Below are 18,501 nucleotides of genomic sequence, written 5' to 3' on the forward strand. Positions count from 1 at the left end.
CAGCGCCCCACACCGGCAGGGGCTGGAGCCGAGGAAGCGGGCTCCTGGACCCGGGGCCAGGCACTGAAGTCGGGTAGCTGACCGGGAGAACCCGAGGGAGAGTCGTGCCTGGGGGGCTGTGCGTGACAGGCAGGGTGTGCCTGCCTCCATGGGGCGCGAGGCCGTGTCTGTGAACCCGTGTGACCGTCTCCCCGACAGCCCGCCTCTGGGCTTGGGGCGTTGAGCCCAGGTCCGCTGCGCGTGGCCGCGACACCGCGTGCCTGGCCCTGGTCCCCGCGGACGCCACCCGGGTGGTCCACCGCGGCGCCTCCCCAGTGCCGTGGCTCAGCGAGGCGTGCGCTCCTCGGAGACCCCGGCGGCGACCTCGGCCTCCTGGGTCCGGTGCGGGGGCGGGGAGCTAGGTCCGCTTCCCTCTCCGGGCTCCGGGCTCGGCAGCCCTGCGCGGGGGCGGGGGCGGGGGCGGAGCGCGCGGGCGGGATCCCCCCGCCTCCCCTTCCTGGTCCCCGGGAAATCCAGCCTCCGCGGCTTGGCCGCCTCCCGCTCCAGCGCCTGCTGCCGCTCGGCGCTCGCTCGGGGCTCCGCAGCCGGCGCGGCCCCTCCGCTGGGGGCTCCGCAGTGCCGGGCGCGTCCCTGCCCGCCTGCCCGCCGCCGCAGCGCCCCCGGCCCGAGTCGCCGGCACCATGTAACCCGGCCGGAGCCCAAGCCGGGCCAGGTAAGCCGCGGGAGGGGTGGGGACGGCCACGCTCGCCGCGCCCGCTGCAGCGCCCCCATCCTCGGCCTGGCTGCGGCCCGGCGCCGCCCACGCCCCGGGCTCCGGCGGCCTCGGCTCCGGGCTCCGGGAGGTGCGAAGGCTGGGCCTCCTCCGCTGCCCTGCCCCCCCTCCCCCCCAACCTCGCCCCGGCCTGGTGGCCCGCGGGCCTGACCCGAAGACGGGCGCGGAGGGACCCCGCGGAGCGCGGACCGGCTCTCCCGGTAGCGCCGCGGGGGTTGGCCAGCCCCTGCCGGGCTTGGCCGGGGTGGAAGCTCGGGTCTGGGAGGGAGTCACCAGCTGGCTGGTGGGGGGAAGTGGCGGCTTTGGGGAGATCCGGAGAGAAGTTTCCTCTGCAGGTGTGTGAGTGTGAGTGCGTGTCACGGTGTCTGTGATGAGTGTGAGTGTGGCACCGTGTGGGTCCGTGGGTGATGATGTGTGCCAGCGAGTGTATGCAGCGAGTGTGTGTGTGTCATTGTGGGCGAGTGTGTGTGCGTGTCAGTGGGTGTATGCAGTGTGACTGTGGAGGGTGTTACTGTGTATATATATCTGTGGACATGTGTGCGCATGAGTGTGTGTTGTCACGGCATGTGCCTGTGTATGTCTCTGAGTGTGTGTGTGTGTGTGTGTGTGTGTGTGTGTGTGCCGGTGTGCCTGTGTCTCTGTGAGTAGCTCCTGGTATCTGTGGCCTGTATGAGTGAGTGAGTGTGTGTGTGTGTGTGTGTGTGTGTGTGTTGGCTGTGTGAGAATGTATCTGAGGAGAGTTCACTCTGAGTCGCCCACATCTGGGCTTCCTTCTCTGCCTTCCTCTCCCAGGGGATTTCAGAGGTCAGAGCATCCCCTCTCACCAGGGGCTCTTCCTCCTGTGTCTCCTCAGGCAAGAGCTGAATTGCACTTGGCCCCACCTTCGCCTACCTCAGGGGTACTTTCTGTGATGCTCTGGTTGTGTCCTTGCTGCATGCTGGGGCCCCTGGAGGTAGTGGGGCCCCGGGTGAGCTAGAGGATGTGTGCATCTTCTTGGGGCCCGGGAACTTGTGTTGTCTCAGTCCTGTTTCACCAAAGGACCATTGGAAACGGGAACCGAGCAGGCCAGGTAGAAGCGCCTGCCCTGTTCCTAGTCACCGGAGCAGGTGGATGTCCACCAGACTTCTCAGCCCTGAATTTACAAGTTCTAGGTCATTGGTTCAGTCTACTGGCTCTAGGTGGGTCTGTGCCGAAGCTCTTTGAAGTAGTCGTAGTAGAAATAAATAAATAAAAAATAAATAAAATAAATAAAAACAGTGCCTTTACATCAGCCCAGGACTTTTGAAACATGCTTCCCTCTCAAGTCTTTCTTTTCATCTCCCCAACAGCTCTGGGAACCAGAGCCAGCTTAAGCCACGTGAAATTGCAAATATTCAACTGCTTTTGTTTTTTATTTACAAAAACAGCGATTTCATCTAGCTCAGCCGAATATAATGCCAATTTATAGACGAAGATGTTGAGGCTCAGAGGTAAATTGTATTTTCTATAATCCATAGTCAGTGGTACAGAAAGGCTCCAGCCGAGGTTTTTTGGTGACCGAAGGAGCTGTGTTGGGCCAAGGTTAGAGAGTGGTACTCCCTGCTGTGCGCTCTTGATCCTGGGGGCACTGACCTCCACCTCTGCCCAGCATTTCATGAGTGCTGGGGCTCCTTCTGCACCCAGCTGCCAAGGCCTAAATGGGAGAAAGGGGGAGATGAGAAGAGAGAGGGGAGGGAGAGGGTTCGTGAGTTTGCAGTGAATCAGGGTCTAAAAAGGGAGTTGGGAGGGCTAGGTGGCAGGTGTTTCTATGAAGAACATGAACAGAGGATGAACGACTTTACGTACCACCCCTGCATGCTCGACCCCCACTAACCCACTCACCTGACAGGCAGTGCCCGCTGCATTTTATGTCAGGGGGCTCATGTCCAAGGAATGAGCTTGTATGTCACTCTAAAATGATGGTTAGGGGAGGAAGCTTAGCAGTAGCTTGTCCAACCTCTTAATTATAAAGTGAAGACACTGAAACCCAGAGAAGGGAGGGGATTTGCCCAAGGTCACAATGTGTAGGCTCCTGGCTAGTCTTAGCCCAGGGACTGTATAACCCTCCATGCTGCTTTCTATTCCTGGAAACCCCGTCCCCTCCCCATGCCCATCACAACTGAGCAGAGATTTGGGGAGAAGCGTTAAAGACTCAGTACACCTAAGACTAAAGGGGTCCTTCAACCTGGGACCCCTTTCCAAAGAGAGGGAGCTACAGATGTTTCTGGAGATGGGGATTCCTAGCCATACCCACCATCAGTGTAGACCATGGGCTTGTCTTGATTCCTGCTGGTGAGGGGCTGGAGCTGCTGCAGGCCAGACTCCCAGACTTTATTCTGTGACAGCGCCCGCTTTCTGCTGCTGCTGCCTGGCACCTCACATCATCTCTCGCCTGCTGATGTTGATGCTTGAGCTGGCTGCGCTACATTTTCTTTCATCCCACCCAATTTCTGATGCATTTTGCTTCTGGCTGGCCTGACAGTTCCTTACTTTATGGGTTCCTGTTGGGTAGAGAAACTTCTGGGGCTTGTTCGATTTTGGAAAGGTCTGATGTTACCCTTAACCCTTCTAATTAAATCTTCCAGGAGTCTCGGGTAAATGATAATGACAGTGGTTCCCATTTTACAGATGGGAAGACTGAAATTCAGAGAGGGGCTTCTTGTTTGTTTGGTTTTCTCTTAATCTACTAAGATCAGTAGTGGAAGAGGTTCCTGGAATGAGGGGACAAAGGGAGCAAATGACAACAGTAGCTTTTGTTTGGAGGAGCTTGTACAGACAGGCCCCTTCCAGTGTCTCACCATTGCCATGGTCATGAAACCTTCTCAGGGTCTGACTTCTTTCCCTCTTGGTGGGTTCAAAGCTCGTCTCTCAGTGGGGGTTGAAAGAACAGCTGTGAAACCTCCACTATCCAAGCATTTGTCTCAATTCCCCCTTTACCCACCCTCCCTCCAGTCTGAAGGCTGCTGGCTCAGCGGGCCTCCTGCTGTCTGGGGAGTCTGGGTTTGAGCTGGGGTGAGGCACTGGCACCATTGTTATGGTAACGACCTGCCAGCTCATCGTTGCTAATAACTTTTCAAGTCCCTGGGCTCAAATGCAGCATACCTTCCCAACAGCCCTTCTCCCCATGTCACAGAAAGAAACAGTGAGGCTGTGAGGGAAAGGTCTGTGAAAAAGGGAGTCTGGGGAGGTGGGTGGCCTTGTATTGGGGTTGTAGCTGAAGAAACGGGAAGGTCACTTGGGGGCTGGTTTATGCATATGGTTACATAATTTGCATATGTAATAGGCTGTTACATGTCAGTACACTCAGAACATACTTGAATAAACCTGTAAATGCAAGATGACATGTTCATGTGCTTTTACACAGCAGCCCACATGCACATATGTTTCCAAGCATCAGAACATGCTTGTGTATGAATACTGCCTCTGCCATCTGCACATAAGGCACCCAAGAAATCTGGGTTTGTGGGGGTGTCCAGGTATGTGGGTTGGGATCTGATCTTTTTCTGATGCAGCTTCAAAGTGTCTTGTTAACAAAAGGACAGAATAGTCCCAGGGTTTCTTCTTCCTTCTTTCCAGTCAAGAGCGCAGAATGGGAGTGGGCTGGGGATGGTGTGGGGGCCCTAAGCTCCCAGCTCCCAAATGCCCCTACCTCTATGCCCCTTGAGCTCAGGTCTCCTCTGCCCCCTCACTCTCTATTCTTTCTCATCCTCTCCTCGTCCTGTGTGTAAATATTAAAGAGCTGAGCCTGCAGAGCTGATGTAGACATGGGGAGAGAATGAAATTAAAAAGGATTCCCTCACCCCCATCCCAACACCCCCACCCTGCAGTCCCCCGCTCCTGCCTCCTTCCCTCTCCCTTCTCCTCTCCCCATCACTCAGTGATTCCACATGTCTCTCCTCCCCCCAGTCCAGATGGGAGCTGGCTCCTTCAGAAAGGGGGCTTAGAACTGGGTGTGGGGAGCTACCTCTCTCTGTCTCCCTCACTACATCTGCCTGCAGGGCTGGGAGCCCCCACGTGAGTATTTCTTTTATTTTGGGGGGTGGTGGTAGGAAGGAAAGTGGTGTTTAGAACCAGCTGTGAGTGGCGTGAAGAGGCTCAGGGCTGAAAGGAGGTGGGTGGGGTCCTGTCTCTAGGCTCCCTCGGGGAAGCCTCATGTCTGGGTTTCTTTTCTCTCTTTGGACAGAGACTGAAGGGAGGGCTACGAGATGCCTCCGGTGGATGGGAGCGAGTATGGGAGGGGTTGGGGGAGAGGGGCTTCTGTTCTAAAGAGGTGTGTGTTAGGGTAAGCCTGTTCCTTTCTGGCAGGCTGGGTTTCTGGCAGGGCGTCCTGCAATCCTTGGGAGCTGTCCCCAGTGCTGAAAGGAACTCGGAGGGGGTTTGCTCATTCGGAACTGTCCTGGGTCCTGAATAGGCCTGCGTTGGGGCCCGATGATGAAAAGGCGGCTGGGCAGTACTGAGGGCTCACTAGAAAAATTCTCCCAGATGACCCACTTCTCAAGGACAGAATTCCTGGATGGAAACATAGGTTTGGGGGGTCCTCCCTCTGGCTTTAGGCCTCACAGTTATTAGTGGTATTTGGGAAAGGGACTCTTCTTTCCCTGTTTAAGTTCCCCCTCCCCTTTCCAAAATTACCCTACTGTTACTGTGGGGGTAGGGATGGAGGATGATGTTGTGGCTGTGAGCAGTTTTCCCATAGATGGTTTAGTACAATAATCTTGGGGGTACTGGCACCAGCCTTTCTCCTACTGGGTCCCAGAAATTCAGGCTCAAGGCAGTTTTGGATTAGGAGAGCTTAGGTTTTGCTGGTTAGGCCTGGGGTGGTTAGAGGTCGAAAGTTTAGGATAATTTGATTGACTATGTGACATCCCCCTGCCCACCATACTTTTGAATTTGGGACAGGGTACAGTAAAATATCCTGCCAGCCTGCCTTATGCTCTGCCCACCCCAACCACAGCTCAGAGCAGCATTTGGGGAGGCTTTTATTGGGGAGGAAGATTTCCAAGCAAAGGATTCAAGGAGTGGGTGGGGTAGTTCAGTGCCATGGAGCAAAGAAGGAGGAGGCTACTGGAGATGGGGCAATGAAAAAGAGGAAGAGCTGGCAGAGAAGGAAAGAAATCAAATTTGGGGACAAGGTCTTGGTTTCAATCCTAAGTTCCCTTGTAAATCTTTTCCCACCAACCTAAGGTCAGGGTTATCTCAATGTTCTGGGTTTTTACACGCTGTCTTTGTAACTCTGAAGGGAATCGAGCAGGGACATTTCTCCAGGCCCCTTCCCTTGTCTTCCCAGGGGGATGAGAGCCAAATGTCAGGACATGCAGATGAGACTGTGGGGGAACAACAGGCAGGAAGGGTTGATGGCAGCTTTGCCTCCCATCCCCATGAGCACAATCAAATATTCAAATGGGATCCTTCTTGAGGGGAGAGGAATGAGAGGGTTTCCAGATGACGCTGGGCACAATTAGGTGTGGCAGGAAGTTCAAGAAAAGAGGTATCTAGGGACCCTAAACTGAACCCATTAAGACCTTCCCAGATGTGACTTCTAGGTAATAAGGAACGCTTCACCCATCGTGTTTTTGATGTAACTCATCAAGTTGATTCCTTCCATTCTGTAGCTCCTTGGGAGGAGCGGAGCTTTCCTATGCTGTGGGTGCTGGGAGGTGGTGGGCGTGGGTGTGGGTGCCTGTTTGGGGAGGGGAGGTGTTTGCGCTTCACTCAGCTCCCTTGGTTACATAACAGCTTTGATAAGACTTTACTTTGGAGCGGCTGCTACTGCCTGAAGCAGGCACCCCTCCACCCCCACGTGGAATGCTGGATGTCCACCCCCTTCGCCCTGGCCTCTCGGAGAGTCCTGCTATTCATAACCCAGTATTCCAGCAGCAGATTTCCTGCTGAGAGATGTCTTCTGCTTGCCTCCCCTCTCCCTACCCAGCTCCTGTTGTTTTTTTTTTCCTTTTTAAATACTTACTTCTTTTTCTATCTTGAGCCCAGGTCACCCCCTTTATATGTTTAAGCTTCTCTTTCCTACCCTCTCCTTGGCAAGGCCCTTGGGCTGGGCTGGGAAGGGTTTACTGAAAATCACGAAGCTGCCCTCTAGGGAAGAAGGAGTCATCCTAGGAGGTTTTAGGGCCCAGGGGTAATTTTCTTACTGCTTCTTCCTTGTGCCCAGTTCCAATAACTGTTTTGGAGTCTGGGAGCAGTAGAACATACCCAGAGGTACTGGCAGGAAGAACTCTGGCCTTGATATTTTCTCTTCATTTTCCCTTTTAGAATAAAAGAGTTGTGTATATAGGGGGTGGGACTGCCTCTTGAGCACATTCTATTGATAATAGAAATGACTTTCCAAGTGGAGAAGTGGGAGACTGGCAAGAATAGAGAGCAAATGCAAACTTGCGGTGTCACTTGGAGAGAATATGGGCTCCTGGCTTTGTGCACAGGAGAGAAGTCAGAGAGGGTCTGGATATCTCTGCTCTTTCAGTGCATGTGCATATGTATTTCTGCCTGTGAGTGGGTATGCCACTGTGTATACGCACATACATATGTGTGAGGATGCTATATGAATGTGTACCAACATATTTATGTAGAAGTTTGTGTAGAAGTGGACATATATACATGTTTATATGTATGTATGGCTTATGTATGCATCCATGCACATATGTGATTGTGGAGACAATTACTTAATTAAACCTATGTGTGTGGTGCTCATCCAGTGATGCATATATGTGAGTATAAGTATGCATGTGAACATACATGTGGGAACACATTTATGCACATATGAATATATGTACATAAGTTGAGTCATGCATGTGAATTAATATGACAGAAAGACTGAGAGAGAGAGAGAGAGAGAGAGAGAGAGAGAGAGAGAGAGAGATTGATTCTGACTGAACATTGAGGCTGTCCAAAAGCTGTTTCCCACAAGCTTGAACTTGATCTACTCTGATGCCTGTGGCTCTTCTTCAGAAAGCAGGTTCCTGAGTCTCTCAAATTCTCTTGTCACAGGGACCCAGTTGTTCCCCACCACCATCCATATGAAGGGAGTTTGTAGGAGAGAAACCTATACAGCCTTGGGGACATCTGGGAAAGGAGCTGAGACTAAGGCTGATCAGATACTAGGGTGCTCAGGGGTGTATATGGGGAAAGAGTTTGGGAGCTTAAATATTCACATCACTACAGAGGTTTCAAGAATCAAGCAGAACCAGTTGGGTTTAGTGGATGAAAGGGACAGGCATAGTAGGTAGGCCCAAGTGTGTTCATAATCCTCACACATATGGGGCATGTGGCAATATGTGTGTACATGTACATGCATATTCCTTGTCAGTGCCTTAGTATGCATACCTCAAAGTAAATACACTTTCTAACATATAAACGCATGAAAAATCCAAAAGATATGTTAGCATGTAGGCTAGCACACATATCTGTTTGAAGAATATGCAGAAATATGTGGGCATATGCTAACACTGGCCTGATTGCAACCTGTGACTGCATACATGGGCACCTCACTCACCCTGCTTAATCACAGCTTGTAAATAGTCCTGTTTCCATCACATGTGGCTCACCCAGTGCAGCCAATGTTTATGTTATGCCTGTGATGTGCCACGTACTGTGCTGGACACTGGGGATGGTCCTTGACCTCAGGTAACATACAGTGTAGAGAAGGCAAAATACCTGGAACCAAGTAAGGAAGGTAGGAGAACATGTGTTCATCAGGGGCGGTGGGTACCGCTGAGGGGTTGGTCAGTTCTGGAGTGGGGAAGGGAGGGGTTTGGTAAAGGATCTAGAGGAGAGGAGGTCTTTGAGCCGAGGCTTGAAGGTTGAACAGGTGTTCTTCAGGTGAGCAACTGTAGGAAAAGGAGTGTCAGTGACAGGAAATGTCCCAACTGGTCTCTCTACTTCCACCCTTGCCAGCCCCTCCTCCACAGATTCTCCTGCAGAGCAGCCAGAGTAAGATGAGGTAATGCCTTTCCAACGGCTTTCCATCTCACTAAGAGAGAAATACAAAGTGCTTAGCGGGGCCCGAAAGACAAGTGCTGTGTGTAAAATGCGCCCAGTGACCTTCCTGGGCTCAGGTGCCACCCCGACACTGGCTTTCTTGTGGTTCCACGAAGATGCTAGCATAGTCCCACCTTGAGGCCATTGCACTGGCTTTTCCCTCAGCCTGAAATGCTCTTCCCCCAGATACCCACGTGACTTGTTCCCTCACTTTATTCAAGTTTTTGCTCAGAAGTCACTTTTTTGAGAGGCCAAAGTCTATCTTAATAGCCCCTTGTCTTTCTATCCCCTCATGGCACTTTTTTTTTTTTAATTTTAGCACTTACCACCTCCATTATTTCATATATTTGTTTATCATCTTTTTCCACTAGACATAAATTTCATGAGAGTGGGAGCTTCATTTGTTTTGTGTATTGCTGTATCCACTGTGTCCAGCGGAGTTCCTGGCTTAGAGTAGGCCCTCAGTACATACTTACCGAATACACCAATTTTAGGTAGATCACACTGGTAGCCAGTGAAGAGAATGGGTGGCGCTGGGCCAAGATGTGACTGCTTTCTCCCTTCCTTTTGGATCTTGTCATCACCATCCCACATATGCTTACTCCTGCCAGCCAGGTGCAGAGGGCTGCCATGCCAGGTCCCTCTGGCTCTATTCAGTTAGTGATACAGGGCTTCCCACTCAGGCAACAGGGGTAGAGAGCAGGGTCCTGAACAGTGGAAAGGTTTTAGGAAGTTAGAGCCAACAGAGGCTTAAAGACACATGGACAGAGGCATGCAGACCCTGAGAAGAGGGCTCAAAGTCAAGGCCCAGACTTCAGGGCCCAGACTTCTTGAGGCCAGACACAGGGGGAGACAGGACAGCATCCTCAGACAGCACCTGCAGTCTAGCCCCCACCTCCTTTGCTCCTCTGTTCCTCTCCCTGCCCCACTCCTGCTCCTCTCTCCTGATGGGGTGGGTGCCTTGGCCAAGTGTGGGCTTAGTAGGGAGTGAGTGGTCCCCCTAGTCTGTGATGTGATGGGGGACACTCAGAGAAAAGGGATCCAATTTCTAGAGGACAGCCTAGGAGTTTGGTGGTAGGGAAGGAATCTCTCTGAGTCTCAAGTTTGGCTCCTTTTCCTCTCTCCCAAGAGAGCTTGGAGAATTGAACCTGTGTTTCAGAATGAAGACCTGAGTTTAGACCCCAGGCAGGACCAGTCAGCTGCTAGCATGAAGGGACTGAGCCTTAGAACGTGGGGAAAGCTGGGAGCAGAGTTGATGAGAAATGGAAGACAAGGGAGTTATGGATCAGCCCCTCCCGCTGCCGTTCCCTGACCTCTGGGGGATGGGGGACGCCAAGACCCCAGATCCTCTTTGAGAGTTCCTTTCCCAGACCTCTAAGCCTGCGTCTGCTTTGCCTCGTCCCCAAGATGCCAGTGCTAGAGCCCCTTTGCGGGGTTCTGAGGTGTAGGGGGCCTTCTGCCAATCTCTCTCATCTGGACTAGGGGCGGGGGCGCTGCAGCCGCTCCCCTCCCACCTGGGCTCTGAGCGTGGGGGTTGGGACCAAACAGCCGCCAGAGCCGCCCACCTGCCCGCGGTGTCATGGCAACGACTCTGTTCACGTGGACGGTGGGGAAAGGGAGGAGAAGAGAGGAGAGGAGACATCAAGGCAGCCATGAAGATGGGAGGGGGTTCCTCAGGGGTCCTGCGTGCTGGATCCCCCATCCCTCCAGCTTGGCCCGACCTAGCTCCTTTTACCCCAGTCCCCCAGGACCTGGTGGGACCTGTGCTCCAGGGCTGGCCTCAGAGTGTGCGTGTCCTTGGGTGTCCTGAGTATGATGACCTTGGTCTCCTGTGCTTGGGGCCAGCAGGGTTCTGGGGGAGATGGGGCTTCAGCGTGTGCAGACCTCTCCTTCTTCCCCCACCCGGCAAGTCCTGGATGGTGCCTGGGGCTGAGGGGACGAGAGCCCGACCTACTTCTCCATTTCCTCACTATTTTTCAAAAGGAAAACGACCCACTTTTCAGCCAATCGGACTGGAGCCCGTTCCCAGGCTGATTGCCTTAGCCCCCCTGCCCAGGCCTCTACCCCATCCTCAGCCCATTAGCCACGTGCTGGACCCACTTCCTGAGGAAGCAGCTGCGCTTATGTGGAAGGGTCCTTCCCTGCCCCCTGCCCAGGCTGCGGAGGGGTCTGTTCTGATGGAGCAGCGTGGGCCAGGGCCAGACTGATCCTATCCTCAGCTCCACTTTGGGCAGATCCCTTTGAAGGCCACAGTCCTGGGCACTTTGAGTGTCCTGTCCAGCATCGCCATACTCTCCAGGACTGACTTTGTGGAGGGGCAGGTTGGGCCCTGGGTATGGTGGGAGGACTGTAGCCCTCCTCTCTCTATTAGTGGATAGTTGTGGGCTGTCATCCCAAACTGCTCCATTTCCACCTGGAAAAGGAGAGCCTGCAGCACTGGAGAACCAAGTGTGTATGTCTGTCTGTCTGTCTGTCTGCCTGTCAGAGCTCCTCCCAAAGAACCCTGCTGGAGGGTTCTGTCTGTGCTTCTTTTTCCAAGCCCCTCCCCCCTCTCCATGATATTGGTCTGGGCCTCAGAGCCCCCTCCCTCCCTCAGCTATATTGGCCTGGCTGGCTTTGGGGGTGATTAGGGATTTAATTATTTAGTTTCCCCAGCTCAGTAGATTAATTCCATCCATCACAGCCTTCTACCCCTCTCAGGGCTGCCTGGCTAGCCCCAGAGGGAGGGAGCATCATTGCTCACCTGGGCCTAGTATTGGATCTGGGAACAATGGATAAAGTTCTTGTTGGGGGAGGATTTGGTGTGTGATATTGAGATGTGAGTGCCTAAGTGATGCGAAATGAAAATGTATATGTGTTGCATGGGTATCAACATGTGGACATGTATATAAGGTTCTGTAGCTGTGCAGTTTCTGTGTGCACAAGCATCAGTGTCCATTGGATAAAAATGCACACGCGTGTGAACCCCTTGGGAACGTTTGCATTATGTGATGATGACTCTGTATGTGAGGGCAGATACCACGTGAGTTGTGTTGAGTAACTCTGTGTGGCTTGTAATTGGCCTCTGGATGAACACGTGTTCGACTGAGCATAAGCAGTTTGGGGAATATGTATGCCCATGTGTGAGGGAGGGATGGCAGCGGTGGAGGTTTCCGGAGGCTGAGTGATGAGTCAGGGCTCACTGGGGGTCCATCTGGTGGCCTTCTCAGACCAATCTGGTCAGAGAGACACACTACTTTAGACCTGCCAGGACCTGGTCTCTTAGTGCTGAGAGTGCCAGGGCCTGTACTCAGACCCAGATTTAAATTCCTCTTCCATCACCTGTTGTGACCTTGGGCAATTTTCTTTATATTTCTAAGCCTCAATTTTCTCACCTATAATGTAGGAGTAATAATGGTATCTAATGATAGTTTGCAAGGACTACACGAAAGAAGTGCATCGAAAGCATTGAGCATAATGCCTGCTCAGTTCTAGCCACTCTGAACCTGAGACTTCAGAGGTTGTCTGGTCTGAAATGTGTCCAATGCTTGAATCCACCCAACTTCCAAAGTGGCCCTCCAGCCTCTGCTCCCATGCCTCCCTGGACAGGACACTCCCAGCTCTACGGGGAGCCCACATCACACTGGATCAGCTCTGCCTGTGAGAAGTTCTGTTTTAGCTGCAGGAAGTCATTTCCCTCCTGCCTTCTCCTGTTTCTCCCCTTCTCCCAGTGACCCAGCTGAGGGGTACTACTTCCTGATGGCTCAGTCACTGATCCTGAATGTATTGAGCACCTACTATATGCCAGTCTTGTCCATACAGAGATAGATCAGGTGAATGCTAGTTTTCAAGGAGCTCACGGCCTGCAAATATTTACCCGACTGTGTTGAAGTATGGCACCCACGATGAGGTAGCAACTGCTCTGCCCTGGGGTTGATGGGGAGGGCACTTGTAGGGAAGCTTTTTTAGAAGAGAGAAGCCCTGAACTGTATCAGACGGCAAAGTTGGGAGGACAGGCCTGCCATATGGAAGGATCTCACAGTCTGTGCTGCCTCCTCTCCCCATGCTCTCTCCCATTGTGGTCCTGGCTACTGCTAAGCCTAGAATCCAGAGGAGAGCAGTGGCTAAGGTACACTGAAGGCTGGAGCAGGATCAGGCAGTGCCAAGGGGTGCCACCACATAAACCTAGCAGTCAGCCAACTCACTAGCTCCAAAGAATCCTGTGAGGCTCATCCCTGTGCTTGATTCCTCAATGAGAGAGGCCCAGAAGAGGAGACAGGCCCTGGTGTAGGGAGCCTCTGCCCCAGCTCACAGAAAGAGCGTATAGGAGAGTGTGCTAACCCAGGAGGCAGTGTCTAAGCTCTGGACTCCATAGGGGAACCAGACATTTGGGCCAGAGAGTAGGAAAAGCCAATGGCCTAGTCTGGATGAGAAGCTGCTGCCCAGTGGACCTTGCTGTTGACTTTGGATCTTACCTGTTTTTCTCTGATGGTCCTGACAGGTTCAGGTCTGACAGCATCCTGGAAGCCAGGGCAGCATCAGCCTAAATCTCATAAAATACATACAAATGAAAGAAGGCACCAGGATGCTAAAGTCAGGAGACGTCAACATATGGAGATATGTGTGCCAGTTGCCTTGGGTAGTTCAGTTTATTTACTCATTGCCACAAACGTAGGAGGTAGGTATTGTTATTCCTATTTTACAGATGTGAAAATTGAGGTTTAGACCGATTAAGCAAATTGTTCACGGTCATGCAGGTAGGCTGCAATATAATGGTTGGAGGCAGATGATTGTCTTTCCAACACCCAGCAATAAGGTTGCTGGGCTTTCCCTTCCAGATCCCTGGAGGTGTAAGAGGAACCACCAACCCCGGCTGAAGGGGTTGACGGGGTCTGCAAATCAAGCTCTCTCAGATGCCACCATCTTTGGCCACCAGGGCTACTATGCAGTCTCTGGCATGCTCAAGGACTGGGAGGTCTTAAAAGAAGTCCAGGCAAACAGAAACTCAGGCTGGATTTCCAATATGGAATTCCCTAGGGGCTCTCTGAAGCCTCTAGGCCACAGTGGTTCTCAACCTTCTGGCCCTTTAAATACAGCTCCTCATGTTGTGACCCAACCATAAAATTATTTTCGTTGCTACTTCATAACTGTCATGTTGCTACTGTTATGAATCGTCATGTAAATATCTGATATGCCGGATGGTCTTAGGCGACCCCTGTGAAAGGGTCGTTCGACCGCCGAAGGGGTCGCGACCCACAGGTTGAGAACCACTGCTCTAGGGGAAAAGGAGTGGAGGTCCTTTCTGTGGGCTGCTGGGCACAGGAGTAGAGTAATTGAGGACAGCAAGCGAAGACTTTCATTCATGCAGTAGGTAGTGTTTAAGCACCTGTTCATGCCAGGCATTGTTCTAGATACTGAGAATATACTACAGGCATGAGGCAGACATAGTTCCTGCCCTCCTGGGGCCTATATTCTGCCTTGGGGAGACATACTATAAACATGTCATAGATAAAGAAAATAATTTTAAAGAGCAATAAGTGTTATGCAGGCAACGGAACAGCTGCTGTAGGGAGTACATGGGGGATGGAGCTTGACTTTAGTCAGTGGTCAGGGAAGGCCTCTCTGTGCCGAGACCCAGAAGATGAGACAAACGCCACCATGGGAATATCTGGGGCAGAGTGTTCCAGCAGAGAGAACATCAAGTGCAAAGCCCCCTGAGGTGGGATTTTCAAAGAGATTATAGGTAGTGTGGGTTATTCACAGTCTGAGCACTGTCCACTGGGTTCAGGAGATAGATTTAGATTTGGGTCTGCCTAAATGTCTTGAGTGTTTTGGAGCAGTAAGTCCATTTTCTGTGAAATTCTTACCTTAAACCCCTAGAAAGAATTGATTAAATACGGTAAAACGATGGATGAAAAAGACCCTAGACCTCCCTCCTATTTTATTTCTCCTTTCTTCTCCATTTTTCTGGGTGCAGTGAGAGTAGAAGGAGGTTTTCCTTTGGGGTCTTAGGGGCTGGCATGGGGAACAAGACATATGGAGTCTTCAGCAACAGGGCTGGATAGGGGGGTTGAGAGAAGCCAGGGGCGAGGACACCAGCCCAGCTACAGAGATCCTGCCAAAGGCAGCTGGGCAAAGCCAGTGTTGAAATGGTCAAGGGGGCTCAGGCAGAAGTAGATGCAGGAGGAAGTGGGGGCTAGCGGAGGAGGATAATCCATGGGCTCAGGAATGTGGGCTGCAGGTCAGAGGCTCTGTGTTAAGGCTCCCCAGTAGCTAGCCCTTTCACAGTGGACATACAGCCCCAGCCACTCCAGCTGCGTCAGGATGGTGGGGGGTGGGGTGTAGAGGACTGGACAGAGAAACTGCAACAGAATCCTGGCCATTGTGGTTAAGCCAACACAGGGAAAGGGGATGGATAGGCAAAACCTGAAACTTTGGGGTCCCAAGGGCCCACATGGCTCACCCATAGGCATGGAAGAGCCCAGGCCTACAGCATTCAAATGAGTTCCAGGCCTCACCGGCTGTAAGTTCTGCTGTGTTGGAACTGGTATGGGGATGACCTCATAGGCTCCAGTGTTAAGGGACTAGATGAGCTGATCCCCAGCAAGAGAGCAACTGTATCCCTTTCTTGCCATCTGGACTATGATGTCCAGCTCATAGCTCTCCAGACAGCGTCCTGAAGGAGAGTAAATCAGTTAATAGTTCATATTTGAAATCTTTATCTCTGCCCAAGGCATCACTCTGTGTCAACCACTAAGATGCTGGCATTTGTCAAACACACCTTTGGTCTTATATGGCTGCCCAAGAGAGAGTAAGTGACCGACCCAAAGACACACTATAAACCAATGGAAATCATAAACATGAAAGTACAAATAATGATTGCTACCTTTATTGAGTATTCAGCATGGTGCAGTACTAAGGGATTTATATGCTTTACCTTGTTAACCATCATATCATTAGTACCTTTCTGATGGCTCTATTATTATCCCTTTTTATTTATTTCTATTAAATTTATTGGGGTGACATTGGTCAGCATGAACATATAGGTTTCAGGTGGGGGTTTCTGTCTTACAAGATCTGTATATGGCACCATGTGCCCACCACCCAAAGTCAAATCTTGTATTGTCACCATATATTAGGGCCCTCTTTTCCCCCCACCTCCTTCCCTCTGGAAACCACCACACTGCTGTTTGTGTTCACAAGTTTCAGTTTTATATCTCACATATGAGTGAAATCATATGGTTCTTAGCTTTTTCTGACTGACGTATTTCGCTTAGCATAGTGTTCTCAAGGTCCATCCATGTTATTGCAAATGGAGCTATTTCATCCTTTTTATGGCTGAGTAGTACTCCATTGTGTATATGTTCCACATCTTCTTCTTCTTTTTTTTTTAAAAAAAAATATTTATTGATTTTTTACAGAGAGGAAGGGAGAAGGATAGAGAGTTAGAAACATCGATGAGAGAGACACATCGGCCAGCTGCCTCCTACACACCTCCTACTGGGGATGTGCCCGCAACCCAGGTACATGCCCTTGACCGGAATCGAACCTGGGACCTTTCAGTCCGCAGGCCGACGCTCTATCCACTGAGCCAAACCGGCGAGGGCTTCTCTACCCAGTTCTCTATCTCGGGACACTTCGGTTGCTTCCATGCCTTGGCCACCACAAATCATGCTGCAGTGAACACAGGTGCGTAGACCTTTGCGAAGACATGAGTTTGAGGTTTTCGGGTATAGATCCAGGAGAGGAATTGCTGGGTCATATGGTAGCTTTATTCTCAGTTTTTGGAGGGATCACTAGACTGCTTTCCATAGTGGTTTTGCCAGTCTGCATTCCCCAGCACTGGATGAGGGTTCCCTTTTTTCCACAACCTCTGCAACACTTGCTATTGCTTGTCTTGTTGATAATGGCCATTCTAACAAGTGTGAGGTGGTATCTCAATGTAGTTTTGATTTGTTTTTCCCTAATTGCCAGTCAGGTTGAATATCTTTTCATACATCTATTGGCTGTTTGTATGTCTTCTTGGGAGAGGTGTATTTTCAGGCCCTCTGCCCACATTTTGATTGGGTTGTTTGTTTGGTGTTGAGTTTTATGAGTTCTTTATATATTTTGTAAATGAAACCGTTGTTGGAGCTACTGCTTGCAATATCATCTCCCATCTGGTTGGCTATCCCCATTTTACAGATGAGGAAATAGGCTAAGGGAGCTGAATCATCTGCCCAAGTACACAGAGCTAGTGAGTGAGTGGAAAGGGACTTGACCCAGAGAGTCTACACCAATAACTGCTTTGATCCAGGGAGTTCATGAGTCACCTAGGTCTCAAGAAAGGAACATCAACTGATCTGGCTGGGCAGGGCCCCCGGGGGAGGAAACCGCCCTGACTTCTTCCTCTGCAACCCTTTTCCTTCTCTCATTTTCCATTCTTTTTCTGGAAGGTAATTGCTTGGGGCAGTGACAACCTCCTGGTGAATTACACAGCTGGTTTCCCAGTGAGATTTGTAACAACAATCCCGCCAGCCTGGCAGCCCCCAGCAAGTTCCGGTTTAGGAAATAATTGCTGGATTGTGTAGTTGGTGCTAAATTGGGTAATTTCTTGGTGACGGCATGTGTGCCACTTCTTCCATTCCCAGATAGATTCGAGCTGCATCAGAGAATTTGTCACATGCGACACCCTCCCAGACGCCATCACTCCCCACTCACCAGCCAGCCACAGGCAGTTGCAGAAGTGACTGCTTCCCTGGGCCCAGAGGGTCACCATGTGGGGCCGCGCTCTGTGTCCTGGGACTGTAGAGAGATGACTTGGAGCAGTAAAACGGGAAACATAACACCGGCACCCAGAGTTGTCACAGGGCTGCAGAGAGCTTCCTTTACTCTGTACTTATCTGACCTTGGACTTGGAACAAACTCAGTACTCACCACACAGGGGGAAAGGCTAAACCACACTCTGGTTAGCTCTAGAGTATGTGGTACGTGGGAGGTTTTTTTTTTTGTTTGTTTGTTTACTTTTCTTAGGATTCATTTTCATTTCTGTGTTTACTTCAGAACGGTGTTTAATACGTTTGGCTTCTCTGGGTTGGCATCCCAGGTGAGAGGAAAGCTAAGGCATTGGAGAGGCCACGCTGGCTTTGCCACCAACTCTGTGACCTTAGCCTCTTTAAGCCTTGGTTTCATCTTCGGTAAATTGGGGAGGGGGATAATATCTTTCCCTTGGAATAGTTGTGGGAATGAAATAAAAACGTCCTAAGTGGAGGGATCTTGTTCTTTGCAGGCTCACATTCACTCAGCAAACACCTGCCACATGCCAGGCATTGTTCTAGTGGCTGGGGATGATGCAGTGCAGAAGATGGATGAAGTTCCGGCACTTACATGGAGCTTACATTCTAGTGGGAGAGACAGACAATCTCTGCATCACTCAAATTGAAAATGGTAATGATTTAAGAGCTATCCAGGCCCATAGTGCCTTGAGAGCAAACAGCAGGGGGATCTGACCTAGTCAGGGAGGCCAGAGAAAGCTTCCCTGAGCAAGCAACAACTGGGCTGAGATCTGAAGGGTGTGTAGGAGTTAGCAAGGCAGAGGTGGGCAGGCAAAGCTTTCTGGACAGGGGGAACAGGCCCCATGATGGGAGGGATCCTGGGACTGCAAAAGACTGGCCTGGCTGGAGCAAAGCAAGTAAGGGGGAGCGTGTTGTGAGAGGAGGTGGAAAAGTAGGAAGGGCCAGACCTGCAGGCCTTGTTGGACAGGT

At 51.4% G+C, this 18,501-nt stretch overlaps 1 protein-coding gene across 1 annotated transcript in view; it reads left to right on the forward strand.

Moving 5' to 3' along the window:
- Window positions 1–671: 671 nt before the first annotated feature.
- Window positions 672–18,501, forward strand: part of DLGAP3 (DLG associated protein 3) — a 57,864-nt gene continuing 40,034 nt past the window's right edge. The window contains exon 1 of the mRNA XM_081087094.1: window positions 672–712. The gene's annotated coding sequence lies outside the window, so the exon portion shown is untranslated. The remainder of the gene's footprint in view (window positions 713–18,501) is intronic.

This window comes from Myotis nattereri (genome assembly GCF_964212035.1).
Source record: "Myotis nattereri genome assembly, chromosome: 3".
Classification (NCBI taxonomy): domain Eukaryota; kingdom Metazoa; phylum Chordata; class Mammalia; order Chiroptera; family Vespertilionidae; genus Myotis; species Myotis nattereri.